Source organism: Heloderma suspectum, chromosome 5 (genome assembly GCF_057233095.1).
Source record: "Heloderma suspectum isolate Gila_16-S chromosome 5, 16-S_ref, whole genome shotgun sequence".
Classification (NCBI taxonomy): domain Eukaryota; kingdom Metazoa; phylum Chordata; class Lepidosauria; order Squamata; family Helodermatidae; genus Heloderma; species Heloderma suspectum.
The window spans coordinates 124,078,909-124,092,966 of NC_139462.1; the positions used below are offsets into that span (position 1 = coordinate 124,078,909).

At 41.6% G+C, this 14,058-nt stretch overlaps 1 protein-coding gene across 4 annotated transcripts in view; it reads left to right on the top strand.

The window, feature by feature from the left end:
* Positions 1–14,058, top strand: part of TULP3 (TUB like protein 3) — a 133,931-nt gene that overhangs the window by 41,640 nt on the left and 78,233 nt on the right. The window lies entirely within an intron of this gene.

Genomic DNA, 14,058 nt, shown 5'->3' on the forward strand with positions numbered 1-14,058 from the left:
GAGGACCAACAAATGTCTCCCATTTCTCTCTTTTTTAAAAATCTCTTTTTATTTTATTTTTACAAGTAAAATAAACACTACCAGGAATATAATCAAAATCTTCAGTTTCCAACATTACAGTATTCTAAAAAAAGAAAGGAAAGGGAGGATAGCAAAAGAAGGAAGAGAAAAAACGAAAAAACAGAATTATATTAAACTTCAATAAAGATAAACCAAATATCCAAACAGTCTTCAAGCACAGAAATAGAAGTAAACAATCCATTTCCATTAGCCATAAATTACTATTCAGTTAACACATATTAATAAACATTAAAGGTTTAACCAGCAAGGAACAGCAACAACAATAATCCCATAGTGATAAATCCCATAGTGATTAATAGTGATAATACTAATAAAAATGGGGGAAAAGAGAAGTTTAAGAGGAAGACAAAAACAGGAACAATTTTTTTGTATATTTTAAGTGGTATCATATCTAAAAATAGATTTATATGTGTACTCACACATACGCACACAAATATGCACTTTATTACAATATAACATAAAAAAAGAGGAGAGAGAAGGGAAAAAAATGCAAACATTTATCTTTGGCCTACCTCCTGACCAGTTATCAGCTAAAACCCAAACAACACTTCAAAAGAACAGTAAAAATGGCTAAGTTCCAACTCCAGAGGCTAAGAGAGTTGGTTCCCCGAGTTTAATTTTAATACCATTTTAAAATGTTTCTGCACCGTCAGGATCCAAGAATCTCTTCATCTGATTTTCAGAAAGAACACAAAATATAGCCAGATATTTAATAAGATATTGCAGGTTAATTTGCTTTTCCAAACTTCTTGCCTTGGCAAATTGCCTTCTTCTGTCAGCAATTTCTTTAGTATCATAAAAGAGCATAATTTTGTCATTTGCTGGTCCCCACCGGAACTCACCTCATTCTCTTGCCAAACGCATAAGGTAGTTTTTTGTGGAGACTCATGAAAATTGAACAATAACAGTCCCAGAAGTCCCTTTCGTGCCACGCCTTGAACCAGGAACACAATATGCATGCTCAATATCAAGTAAGAAATCAGATGGCAAAGCAAATAGCTCATGCAAAAGTTTATCCATAAATTCCGCCAAGCCTGTATCGGTAGCCACGTCTTTAATACCAAGGATATGTAGATTCGCTCTGCGTTTGAAGGCCTCCAGCTGAGAGATTCAAGCAGACAAAACATTATGGGACACCTTCATGGCCGTTTCATGTGCAACAATCTGATCTTCAAGATCATTAACCTTCACTTCCGTCTTTTGAAAAGAGATTATTAATTAAACCCACAGCCCCCTGAAGGGCGGTTATTGAGTCCTGAATTGTTTCAAGTTTCTTTGACTGCTCTCGTAGCTGCAAAGACATAGTTTTTATCAAAGCAAGCAACTCTTAATCTCTGGCATTTCTAGAAACCTTTGCTGGGGGAGCCATTGGGAGGGTAGGTGGAGTTTTCAAGCCTTTCCTTTTTTCCTTTGGTTCTGCCATCCCCCACTTTCCAAAGCGCAACATGCAAGTATAATTGCAGAAACAAGAAAAACAAACCTACACAAATTTAATTACAAGTCCTCAGATATTGCTGGTAGTTTAAGTTCAGATATGTTGTTTGGAGCCGTTTGTCCTTGTGTCTCCTAATTGCTTAGAAGTTTCAAACAGTGTGCAGTGATGACACTCCGGCATCTATTCTTAGACTTCAGCCGCTCTGTTTCTTCACAAAAGGAACTGTTCTTCCAAGATTTCATTTGGATGGTACTGTAAGCTTCCCCTTTTAATTCCAGGGGAAGATAAAAAGGTTTCTCAACCGTTTCCCCACTGTTTGAGATAAGCAACCTGCAGAACTCTGCAAGTCACTGCCGGATGCCATGGCTCCAACCAGATGTCCACCAAATGTCTCCCATTTCTCAAAGGATGATCTGGGCCAGTCACTACCTCTCAGCCTAACCTACCTCACAGTATTGTTGTGAGGGTAAAATGGGGAGGAAAGGCAGAACATAAATGTAATAAAATGAAGTAAATAATTTTATACTAAAAATATAATTGTCTATGTTCATAATAAGCCTCCTAGCACGTAAAATGGCCATCTGTGCATTGCATTACTGTGTGCACATATTTGCATGCATGTACACCAGAAAGAAGCATCCTGTACTCCACTTGGGTATTTATCTTATAGAGGCCCTGGGGAGGGAGCCTGAAGACTGACACCAACTTTTATAACTCATGTTAAACATTTGTAAAACCTCTTGCTTCTCGTATGCCCCAGCCATATGTCTCTATCTTTTGCACGAACATCAGCTCAAAGAAACTTCATTAGTAGCAAAAACAATGAAGGGTCTTATGGCACCTTAAAGAGTAACACATTTTTTCTTTTTAAAATTTTATAAATTTTTATTTCTGGTTACATAAGTCAAAAAAATCTTCATTCAGCATCTGACATTTCAATTTCTATCTGGTATTTTAATATTAATTAATTTAATACTCCATAACTCCTTGCTCACAAATCTTAATTCCTAGGTCACCATTGACACATCAAGTTTGATTTCAGACACGTTGGAAGAGGAGTCATGTTTCCTTAGATCTATGCTCTCCAGAACACTATTTATGCCAACAGAGGCATATGCCCATGTTCTACCAAATTTACAAATTCAATAAATTGCATCCATACCCCTCCAAACTTATCTATCTTTAATTACCCTCAGGCTATCATTAACTTTTTTGTCAATTTCTCTAGGACAGTGATTTGCCATACTGTCTGGTACCAGCTTTCAATATGAAGCCCTTTACAATCCTTCCAGTGTTTGGCTATCAACCACCTTTCTGCTAACAGTAAATGGCTCACTAAATTCCTTACTTTGCAGACCATCATCTAATCCTGTGTATACATTCAACATGGCTAAATGTGGAGATGGTGAACCCATTGTCCCGTTATGGAACTACTCTCTTGAAACACTGTTTACCAGAATTTATTTACCTTGGGACACGCCCTCCACATATGCATATACATTCCTATACCTGTGCACCCCCTCCAGAACTCCAGGGATGTCCCAGGGCTCATCCTTGATCATTTCCTTTGTGTGAGATACCATCTGTGGGTCAGTTTTAACATTAATTCCCTATTTTTCACCGATACTGTTTTAAATGAACACTTATCCCACAATACATTCCAAATACCTTCCTCTATATGAATTCCAAGGTCAGTTTCCTGCACCATCCAGAGTGGGTGACTTATGCCTGTTTCAGATACTACAATCCACTTGTATAAATTAGATGTCAAGCTCTTGGTAACTCCTGCATATGTAACCAACTCCTGTTCGAACGCTGTCAACTTCCTGGTAGCCATGGTTTGTATTGCTAGCTGAGAGAGAAAAGACTGTAGTTGTGCAATGGTTATCACATTTATTGTGGCATAAGCCTTCATGGACTACAGCCCACTTCATCAGATGCATGGATATTATGTTGATTTTCAGGTTTGTATATGGTACATATGGTGTGCATGTGGGTGGTGGCGGCGGGGGGGCTTATAAGCAGTGAGGTCAGAAGGAAATTTAATGAAGAAAATGAAGGCCAAGTATCCTTCTTTCCATGGAATATTTCACAGTCCAGTTCCTCCCCCCCAACTGCATTTCTCTAAAAACAAATAAACACAAACCACCCAAGCCACAAGCCAACTAGATAACAACACTGGATTATACTGCAGTGATGTCACGCAGTACTGTCCCTCCCAACAATACGGCTATAACAACCACAGACTATTTCTGGCACTGATGTAACTCATAGTCAGACACAGCACCAAGTTCTCAGCACACAACAACCACAATAGTAATAATAATCCACACATAAGCACTCCTGTGAAACCACTTTTTTTTTTCATTTCAACAACAACCCAAATTGCACAGAGAAGGAAACTGAATTAACTGTCTTTGAAATAACCCAAGTGTGTGCAGGAAGTGGGTGGAGACACATCTATTCCTTTTCCTTAAGGCTTCAATCCTATGCATTCTTACACAGGAGTAAGGCCCACTGAATTCAGTGAGATTTACTTCTTAGTAGACCTATAGGATTGCTCTACTCATCCCATTAAGCCTCCCCCCCCCTTGCACACATGCACACACACACACCCCAATTTCTCCAGAGTATATAACAACACAAAAGCAATGTGTGGCTGAGTCGAGATTTAAAGCAAAGGGGTGGGGTGGGGTGGGGGGAGAGCAATAATAATAATAGTAGTAATAGTAATAATATTATTATTATTGATGATGATGATGAATCATATACTCTGCCTCCCCCCACTCTATTTAAAGAAGTTTACATACCAGGATTGTGCTGAGCTGAGCCAGCTCTTCAAAGTAAACAGAAAAATAGATAGCAAGTAAGCCAGCCAGACGAGCACGCACACATACGCTCTAACTTGCTTATCTCTCTCCTTTTTCCGCCTCTTTTTTAGCTTAATGATTGGCTAGCTTGGCTCAGCCAATGACCCAGCCAGCAATGCCTTTAAGGGCAACAACCCTTCTGGAGGGAAGGGGGTCTTATTGGATAGTACAGGCTCAGCACTTGCACTGAGCAAATTTCATATTATTATTTTTTAAGAAATGCCTAACCCAGAGCAGCTGGGCAGCCTCTAAGCATTTCAAGGCTCTGCGTGTGCAAGAGCAGGTGCAGTTGACGAAAGGAAGCTACTGTGCTGGAAAAGGGGCAGGCACAGCAGCAGCCGCTGCTGAAGATCAACAGGAGAGGGAAGCAGCAGCTTGGCGAAGGTTTGTTTAAAAAAAAAAAAATCAAGGGAGGCGATTTGGCAGTACCTGAAGAAAGAGTCTCCCTTTTCTTTTTTTAACATGACTCCTGGGCGGGCTCTGCCCTTCCTGCTGTTAATGGCCTACTGTCCCTGGTAGTGTTGCATGATATGCAACTGTATGGTGGATTGTACAATGTAAGTAGATTGTCGCATATTGTGTATTCTGCATGACTGCATTGTAAATTGAATGTGTATTTTTTAGTATACTGGATCAGGATAAATTTTCAGGAATATTTTAAGCCCTCATGCCCTTCTCTATTTGTAGTTTTTATTGATATTTTAAAAAATGACAATGCAAAATAGTATTCCATGAGACAAACCCATTGATTGCTCATCTTTTCCTAATCCACCTCAGCCTACTATCCCAATGAGAAAGGGAAATGGGTGGGGGAAAGTGAAAATGTGACCTAAGGAGAGTTTTAGAATTAAATTTTAGAATTTCCAGAGTTGTTTTAATAAAAAATGGGAGCTGATAAAGCCACACTTTCATCTTCTCCTTGCCCAACCTATAACACTTTCCCCAATTGTAGTAGTTGTGGCTTTCACTGTTCATAAATTGTTTAACCCTTTAATCTCCCTCGTAATGCTTGTGATGCAACGTTTTTGGAAGTTACTGGAAGCCCCAGAAGTGAAGCAGCTGTTATTACCTAGGCCTGTTGCAATGGCCTTCCAGCACATAGACAATCACAGGATAGGCATGAGCAGAAGAGCAGCTTGAAGGAAGTGCTGTGGAGGAGAGAGGCAACCACTGCTTTGACAGTTCCTTACTTGGTAAGTATCTGCTGCATTTTGTGTGTAACCTAAACCCCTTTTTGCTTTGCTTGTCAAGGCATGTTAGATGTGTGGGTTTTTAAAGAACCATTTGATCCAGTAAAGGAATAGCCTTACGCTGTACTATGCAAGAAAAGCAGAGCAAGCCCTGTGTGTACGTTCAGTGCAGTATCTTTTTTCTTCAGATGGGCCAAGATTTTAACTTCTGACGAATCGTGCCATGTGCTTCAGTGTATGCAAGAGGTCCAGGGAGCAGGATGGAGTAACGTTGGCAGATAAGAATGCATCAAGATAATGAGGAGCAACAATAATCTCAACCATTGTCACTAAAGCTTTGAGGTCACCTGGATGATCTCTTGAAATCTTTCCGTGGCAACACCAGCATGCCTATGATTTCCACCAGGATTTATTTTACAACTGTTTTAAATTAATATTGTAATGCTGTGAAATTTTTAAAAGACAGTGAAGTCTGTTTGCTTAAAATTAGGTGGCCTGTCTGTTGTGTTAGATGATCAAGTTTGTTTAGCAGTACAGACTGTTGTTGAGACGGAGATGTTTTATGTGAGAAAATGAGGCCTCCTTTTAATCTTTGTATAATTTGCCTGCCAAAGGGAATACTAATATTTTCTCTTTTTTATAGATGGGTTGAATGTCAGCAAGTCCTGCTTTCTCAGCTGCAGAAATCTAGGGATTTTAGCCACATGTTCCTGCACTGATGCACAGTTGCAGACAGTAACCTGGTGTTTGTTTTCTAGAGAGGCCCAAGTAGCTGTAAACAGCTTAGAAAGCACATTCTATTAGTATTTTCTTATCTACAGTTTGCAGGGGGTACAAGCTACTTCTTGCTAGATGTCAAATAGTAAATAAATGAGCAGATTTAATGAAGTGTCATAGAATCATAGAATAGTAGGGTTGAAAGGGGCCTACAAGGCCATCACGTCCACCCCCCTGCTCAATGCAGGAATCTAAGTCAGAGCATCTGTAACAGATGGCTGTCCAGCCTCATCTTGAATGCCTCCAGTGTGGGAGAGAACACTGCCTCCCTAGGTCATGGGTTCCACTATCGTATTGCTCTAACAGTCAGGAAGTTTTTTCTGATGTTCAGCCGGAATCTGGCTTCGTGTAACTAGAGGCCATTATTCCGTGTCCTGCACTGTGGGATGATCGAAAAGAGATCCTGGCCTTCCTCTCTGTGACAACCTTCCAAGTACTTGAAGAACGCTATCATCTCTCCCCTCAGTCTTCTCTTCTCAAGGCTAAACATGCCCAGTTGTTTCAGTCTCTCTTCATATGGCTTTGTTTCCAGTCCCCTGATCATCTTTTTGCCCTCCTCTGAACCCTCTCCAGTTTGTCTGCATCCTTCTTAAAATGTGGTGCCCAGAACTGGACACAGTACTCCAGATGAGGCCTAACCAGTGCTAAGTCGAAGGGAACTAGTACTTCCCGGGATTTGGGAGCTGTGCTTCTATTAATGAAGCCCAAAATAGCATTTCCCTTTTTTGCAGCCACATCACATGGTTGGCTCATATACAGCTTGTGATCGACAACAATTCCAAATCCTTCTCTCTTGTAGTGTTGATAAGCACTCTTTGAGTCCAATTCTGTAGTCAGCTGTGGAGCCACCAGATTGTTGTTTCATCTAGCCCACTTTTAGCTAGTTTGCTCATGAGGATTCGAAAGCTTTGCTGAAGTCGAGGTATATTATGTCCACAGCATTCCCATGGTCCACAAGGGAGGTTACTTGATCAAAAAATGAGATCAGATTCGTCTGGCAGGATTTGTTCTTGACAAATCCATGTTGGCTTCCAGTAATCACGGCATTGTTTTCAAGGTGCTCACAGATGGATTGCTTTATCATCTGCTCCAGAATGTTCCCAGGGATTGATGTCAGACTGACTGGGCTGTAGTTCCCAGGTTCCTCCTTTTTCCCTTTTTGAAAATAGGGACCACATTAGCCCTCCTGCAGTCATCTGGCACTTCACCCGTCCTCCATGATTTCTCAAAGAGAATAGACAGTGGTTCTGAGAGTTCTTCTGCCAGTTCCTTTATTACTCTCGGGTGCAGCTCATCTGGCCCTGGAGAGCTGACCTCATTCAAAGTCATTAGGTGTTCCTTGACCATATGCATATTGATCTCAAGCTGCAGTCCTGCCCCTTCAGCCTGTACTTTGCCTTTGCCAGGGGGGTCATAGACCCTCTTTCAGGAGATGACTGACCGAAGTAGGAATTGAGCACTTCTGCCTTTTTTTTGGTCATCTGTTACCATTTTGCCATCCTTATTTAATGGCTGAACCACCATTTCTTTCCTCTGCCTTTTACTATGCATGTATCTGAAGAAAGCCTTTTTGTTGTTTTTAGCATCTCTTGCTAACCTCAGCTCATTCTCAGCTTTAGCCTTCCTGATGCCATCCCTGCAATTCTGTGCTACCTGCCTGTACTCTTCCTTTGTAGCTTGGCCTTCCTTCCACTTCTTATGTGTGTGCTTTTTTGTTTTCAGGTCATCTCTAAGCTTGTTGTGAAGCCACATTAGCTTCTCCTGTTGTCTTCCACCTTTTCTTCTTGTTGGAATTGTTTGCAATTGTGCCTTGAGAATTTCCTTTTTTAAAAATTCCCACCCATCTTGGACTCCTTTTCTCGTTAGCGTTGCTTGCCATGGGACCTTACTGATCATTGTTCTGCGTTTATTAAAATTGGCTTTCCTAAAATCCAGGGTACGCGTTTGACTACACTCGGCTTTTGCTTCCTTTAGAACCAAGAAATCAAGCATAGCATGGTCGCGTTTCCCCAGAGTTCCTGTAACTGCTACTTTATCCACTAAGTCATCTCTCTTGGTTAGGATCAAGTCAAGAATAGCTAATTCTCTAGTTCCTTCCTCCACTTTCTGTAGGAGGAAGTTATCCGCCACACAAGTCAGGAATTTCCTGGAGGGGCCATGTTTTGCAGAATTTGTCTCCCAACAAATATCGGGGAAATTGAATTCCCCCATTACTACTACATCATGCTTCCTTGAAACATTGGCTATTTGCTTTTCAAAAGTTTCATCCTTGTTTTCTCCTTGATTGGGTGGCCAGCAGTAGACTCTGACCACCAGGTTCCTTTTATTCTTTGCTCCATTTATTTTGATCCAGATGCTGTCAGTGGGGCTACCAAGCTCATCCTCTTGGATTTCTGTGCAGAGATATGTATTTTTCACATATAGTGCAACCCCACCTCCCTTTCTGTTCCTCCTGTTCTTTTTGAACAAGTTATATCCTTCAGTTGCTGTATTCCAGTCATGAGAGTCATCCCACCAAGTCTCAGTTACACTTATCAAGTCCTAATTTCCCTCCTGTATTAAGAGTTCAAGTTCATTCTGTTTGTTTTCCCATACTCTGGACATTAGTATATAGATATCGAAGACGTCTATATACTATGTGCTTCATAGTCTGGCTTTCTTCCTACATGTGTCTGAAGACTATTATTGGGCACTATCAGAGCTGTTCTCTCCGTTGCAGTGCATGCGCCTATGTCCGTTGTTACCCCCAACTTTACATCTCCCTTCCCCGTAGGATTCAGTTTCAAGCCCTCCTGATGGAGTTCTTCATGCTGTGACCAAACACATTCTTCCCAGCCTTTGTGAGGTGCAACCCATCCCTTGCCAACAGCCCATCTTCCAGGAAGTATAGCCCATGGTCCCAGAATCCAAATCTCTCTCATCGGCACCACCTTCATAGCCAATTATTCACCTGGAGTATTTTTCTTTCCCTTTCTATCCCTCTTCTAACTACTGGAAGGATGGATGAGAAAACTATCTGGTTCCAAAAGTTCTTGAGTTTTCTTCCCAAAGCTTCCAAGTCTGACGTGATTTCTTTGTAGCTCCACTTGGCAGTATCATTTGTTCCCACATGGATGAGAAGAAAGGGATACCTGTCAGTGGACTTTATGAGTGCAGGCAACCTTTCAGTGACGTCTGTAATCCGTCCTCCTGGGAGACAACATACCTGGTGAGTCCACGGGTCTTCGCGACATACTTGGGTCTCGATCCCACGCAGCAAGGAGTCTCCCACTACTACCACTGTTCTCTTCTTGTTGTTGTAGGCCTGGGTTTCATCGCCTCTGTTTGACTGACTTTCAGCCTCTTGCTCACTCTCCTGCAGGTTCCCCTGTGATTCTTCCTCTGCAGGCTGTCCTCTAGTCTCATCCGCAAGTACCTGGAATCAGTTCCACAGCTCCACTGCTTCCTCTGGTGCAGAGTGGCTTCTAGTTCTTCTTTTCCTAACTGTCACCCTTTTCCAAGGAGTATCCTCTACTGCATTTTTCCTCACCTCACCATTTCCCACTTCTGCCTCAGCTTGCTGTTGCTCTTCAAGCTCCTGTTCTGCTGCTGTAGTTCCCCCATTCTGTCCAAGAATTCTTCGTGTTCTCTTATTCCCTGGAGGGTCAACTGTCGCCGTTCCAGTCCTCTTACTTTTTCTTCTAGCAGCGTGATCAACCTGTACTTGTTGCAGGTGTAGGCCATGTTGTTCTCAGGCAAGAAAACAAACATTGCACACACCTTGCAGGTCACCACCACTGGAGAGCCTTGTCCTTCCATAGTCTCTTTTACTTTTTTGTGTCTAGCTTTCTGATTGTTTTAGACTAGCCTGTGCCTGTCCTCTACTCACTGGAGGTTAAAAGCAGAGTCCCACTGGTATGGCAGTGTGTGTTGCAAGAAAAAAAATATATATTTTTAAAAATGTTAGGGGCCTCCTCCTTGACCTCCCCTGCCGAACTCCCCTGGCCAACTCCTGTTTGCTCTCCCTGTTCACTCGCTCTGGTTGCTCGCTCTTTGGGAACTTGCTTGCTTCTGTAGTCCCTGGACCAGCTGGAGCAGCTTTCTCTGTTCTGCTCTGCTCAGCTGGGAGCACTGGAGGGAGACATGGCAAATGTGACAGAGCCTGCTTAGTTTTAAAAAAAACCTTAAAAGAGTGGCAGATGAATATATTGGATTGAGGCTGGGCTGCCAAGAGGATAGAGAGCCTCCCATCTGCCCTATCCTACAATCCATTCTGCCCCTCCCTTCATCACTTATGTCTAGGTTAGCTGGGCAGGAAGGAAATTGAGACTAGGTTATGCTGAGGAGGGAAAATTTTAAACTCCCCGGTTCCCCTCTTACCTCCCCCTGCTCCCAGGCCCAGCCCAGTCTTGTCTTGATGTGAACTGATCTCCAAAGTTCCTCTCTTTGTGGCAGTTTCATTGTGATCTACTTTTCCACTATGGTAACTGGGCAGGAAATGAAAGGTCACACTTTGCAGGTGCTTATGTTGGGTTCTCCGCTCATTAAGGAATGAGGCTGAAGGTCAAGGTTGAGTTAAGCACTTCTTTATTCATGCATGAAGGATGGTCGCTAACAGGTGGGAACAGCAACCTTCTAATAAGCACACATTTTTATATTTGAGATAGGAGACAGCTTAAGGGCTAATCACAGTACAGCTTAATGGCCAATCACAATACAGCATATGTCATATATTATTCAAGATTATTTCTTATCATATGATGATTCTTAAATTAGTACAGATTTTGCAAAGCTTACAGAAACCGCTTCTTAGGAAACAGCAGGATACATCTGGCACATTACTCAAACCCTTACCAAGTTCTTCTTTCTATTTTGAGCACCCTTACCAGGTTCTTCTTTCCATGGAACCCTTGGGGCCTGGAAGTACTGACCTTTGATTTAGGACAAGGTTAACTAGGCTAATTGACCATTTTAGGATAATCAAATCTTTTAAATAAATGATTATACCCCTTAAATCTTCTCAGTCGCTCATTTGATACTTACATACGTGAAGTAAGTATCACACTTAAATTCTGCCTAGCCTTTCTGCTTTTTTTCCCGACTAAAATACTCTGCTCATCACTTTTATCTTCTCTAGGGACTTGTATTTCTTCGTACTCAACTTCATGCTCAACCCTCGCTTCTACATACTCGCCTCCGTCTTCTGTGGTGGTTATCATGCTAAAGTATTCATGTTCAGGGGTTATCTGCACTTTCTTTGCTTGTCGGCAAAGACACAAGGACACTTTTTATACTAGGGCTACCAACACAATCAGTATAACTACTCTTATTATCCCTATCAAGATTTTGGCTAGTAGGTGCTTTGTGCTATTCTAATGTCTGGCAGGAGGTGATCTAGCTAACCAAGATAACCTCTAGCCTGGTCATTGTTAACCTGATGCAGGACATGCACTGCTGCTTTCATTTTTGACAAGTCTGTTTCTATCTTGCTGTCATGGTTGACATAAAAACAGCAAGACTGATTTATTACTGTGCACACTTCTCTTTGCTATGCTAACAACATGTCTAAGGTTATTTTATTCTGTAACACCACTCTACTCAAGAGGAGATTTCTTCTTTTAACTCTCAAATGTCATCTATGGTAGCATTTATAGAAATCTCAATTTCTATGGACACATTCAGTATCGCTCTTTCTAGGTCATATATCCTCAACCTAGGGAGCAGTATATGCATGAAGGAATGGAATCTTGAGCTTCGTTTTATGAGGGGCTTCTCTGTTTTTGTGACCTCTTGCTTGCTACGGACTTTATGGGCAAAGCTCTCTAGGTTTGTGATGCTTTTTGAAGTCAGGCGCTTGTGTACAGCGTAATGAGGCATTACATACACGAGAGTGCACCTGCCTCACTAAAAGGGAGAGAGGGCTTTGGATACTTTTGTTCCACACTGAAAATAGAGTCCTTTTGTACTTAAGATGAGTGTTAGTGCATTCTCTTTTGCTTAGAACTTACCCTCTTTTGGATGGTTTGAGTATTGCAGTGTCTCATGACTGAAATGGTGACCTGCACATCTTTTAGCAAAATTTGTGGTAACCCACTTTTTTGTGGTCTCATCTTATGCTTTATTGTTTTTGTACCCACACAGTATACTTGTATGTACTTGCTGAGTATTAGGAGAGGGCACTAAGTTATCATTGCTGGAACATAAAGAAGCATTAAAAGAGGGTTTTTGAACAGCCTTATTCTCATAAAGGAAATAGAGAGAATGGTTGAAGAGAAAGGAAGATTCTTCAGTCTAACTGGGGTCTGTGAAATTCAAGCAATTTCTACTTACAGCAGATAACTCATAAGGGGGTAGTCTTGAAAAACCTAAGGTTTGTTCTTGTGCCCACTGGCTGACATCACCCTATACCCAGTTAAGTTTGATCTATTCTCTGTCTTCAGAATCAAACCACAAGATGTGAGCACATTGGTTCTCAGGTATTTACCCCAAATTTTGCCTTGACCTATTGCGGTGTTTTAGACATATTGGAAAAGTAACAGACGAGGGCTCTACTTAGCCTAGGGAATGCCTTTTGACAGAGCGTGGTTGTACTACACTTTTAAAAATTCTCTTGTGACATATTTTTGTGAGGCTTCTATGGTCCACTCCCCAGTGTGAACACGACTGGGACCCTGCTTTGTATTGCTCACTTACTCATACAAACAGTCTTCTGTATACTAAAACCTTCAGTTGGTACAAAAAATATGGCCATTCCACTTTTTCTGTTGCATAGTTCTTTATACCTGAAAGTATCATAGCAGTTCTGCTGTCATATGATGAATGAACAGCCACTAAGGTTGCTATCATGAAAGGTGGAAATCTCATGTAACAATTCATAGTGAATCCAGGTAAGATACTGGCCTGCTCTCAGACCTAGTCTGTATTCCTGCAAACACTTTCACATCTAGATACAATATCAGCAGCAGCAATGGTAGCTCGGACAAAGCAATCCTCTCTCCATTGATGTTCCCCAATTGCCACTTTGTTTGCTACCACAACTGCGGAGGAACAGACTACATCAGAACATTGTGGCCCAAGTGAAGAAGCTCTGTCCCTGTAAGGACTTTGGGCAAGTCATTTCCTCCGTGGCCGCTGTGGACAGTGGATTGTCCCAAATGGGTAATACCAAAAGCAGTTTGTTTATTTAAAATGTTTATATACTACTCTTCATCCTACTTAGGATTTCAGGGTGGTGGACAATAGAATTTCCTCACAGTATGCATACAATAATAAAGGCAACAGATAAAAACCTGTAACAATTAAACTCCAAACTATCTGGATGATTTTAAAGGGCTTTTTTTTTTTTTTTGCTGGACACCAAAAAGATGGTGTCATAAGCGCCGGGTGACCCGTTTTAGGGAGGGTATTTCATAACCAGAGCACCGCTGCCAAGAAAGCCATTTCGTTAGTTATTGAGTAAAGTACCTCTGATAAAGGAGGCACCTAGAGAATGGCCTCAGAAGACAATTTTAAAGCACAGGAAGATTGAGATGGGAAGAGGTGCTACTTCAACTGTTTGGGTGCCAAACCACTTAAGACTGTAAGGTAAGTACCAGCACCTTGAATTGGGTCTGGAAGCAAACAGGCAGGCAATGAAGTTCTCTCAGAATTGGCATAATATGCATAAACCTGGCCATACCATTTAAAATCTGGCAGCCATCAATTTTCACTCATTGAAGCTTCCAAG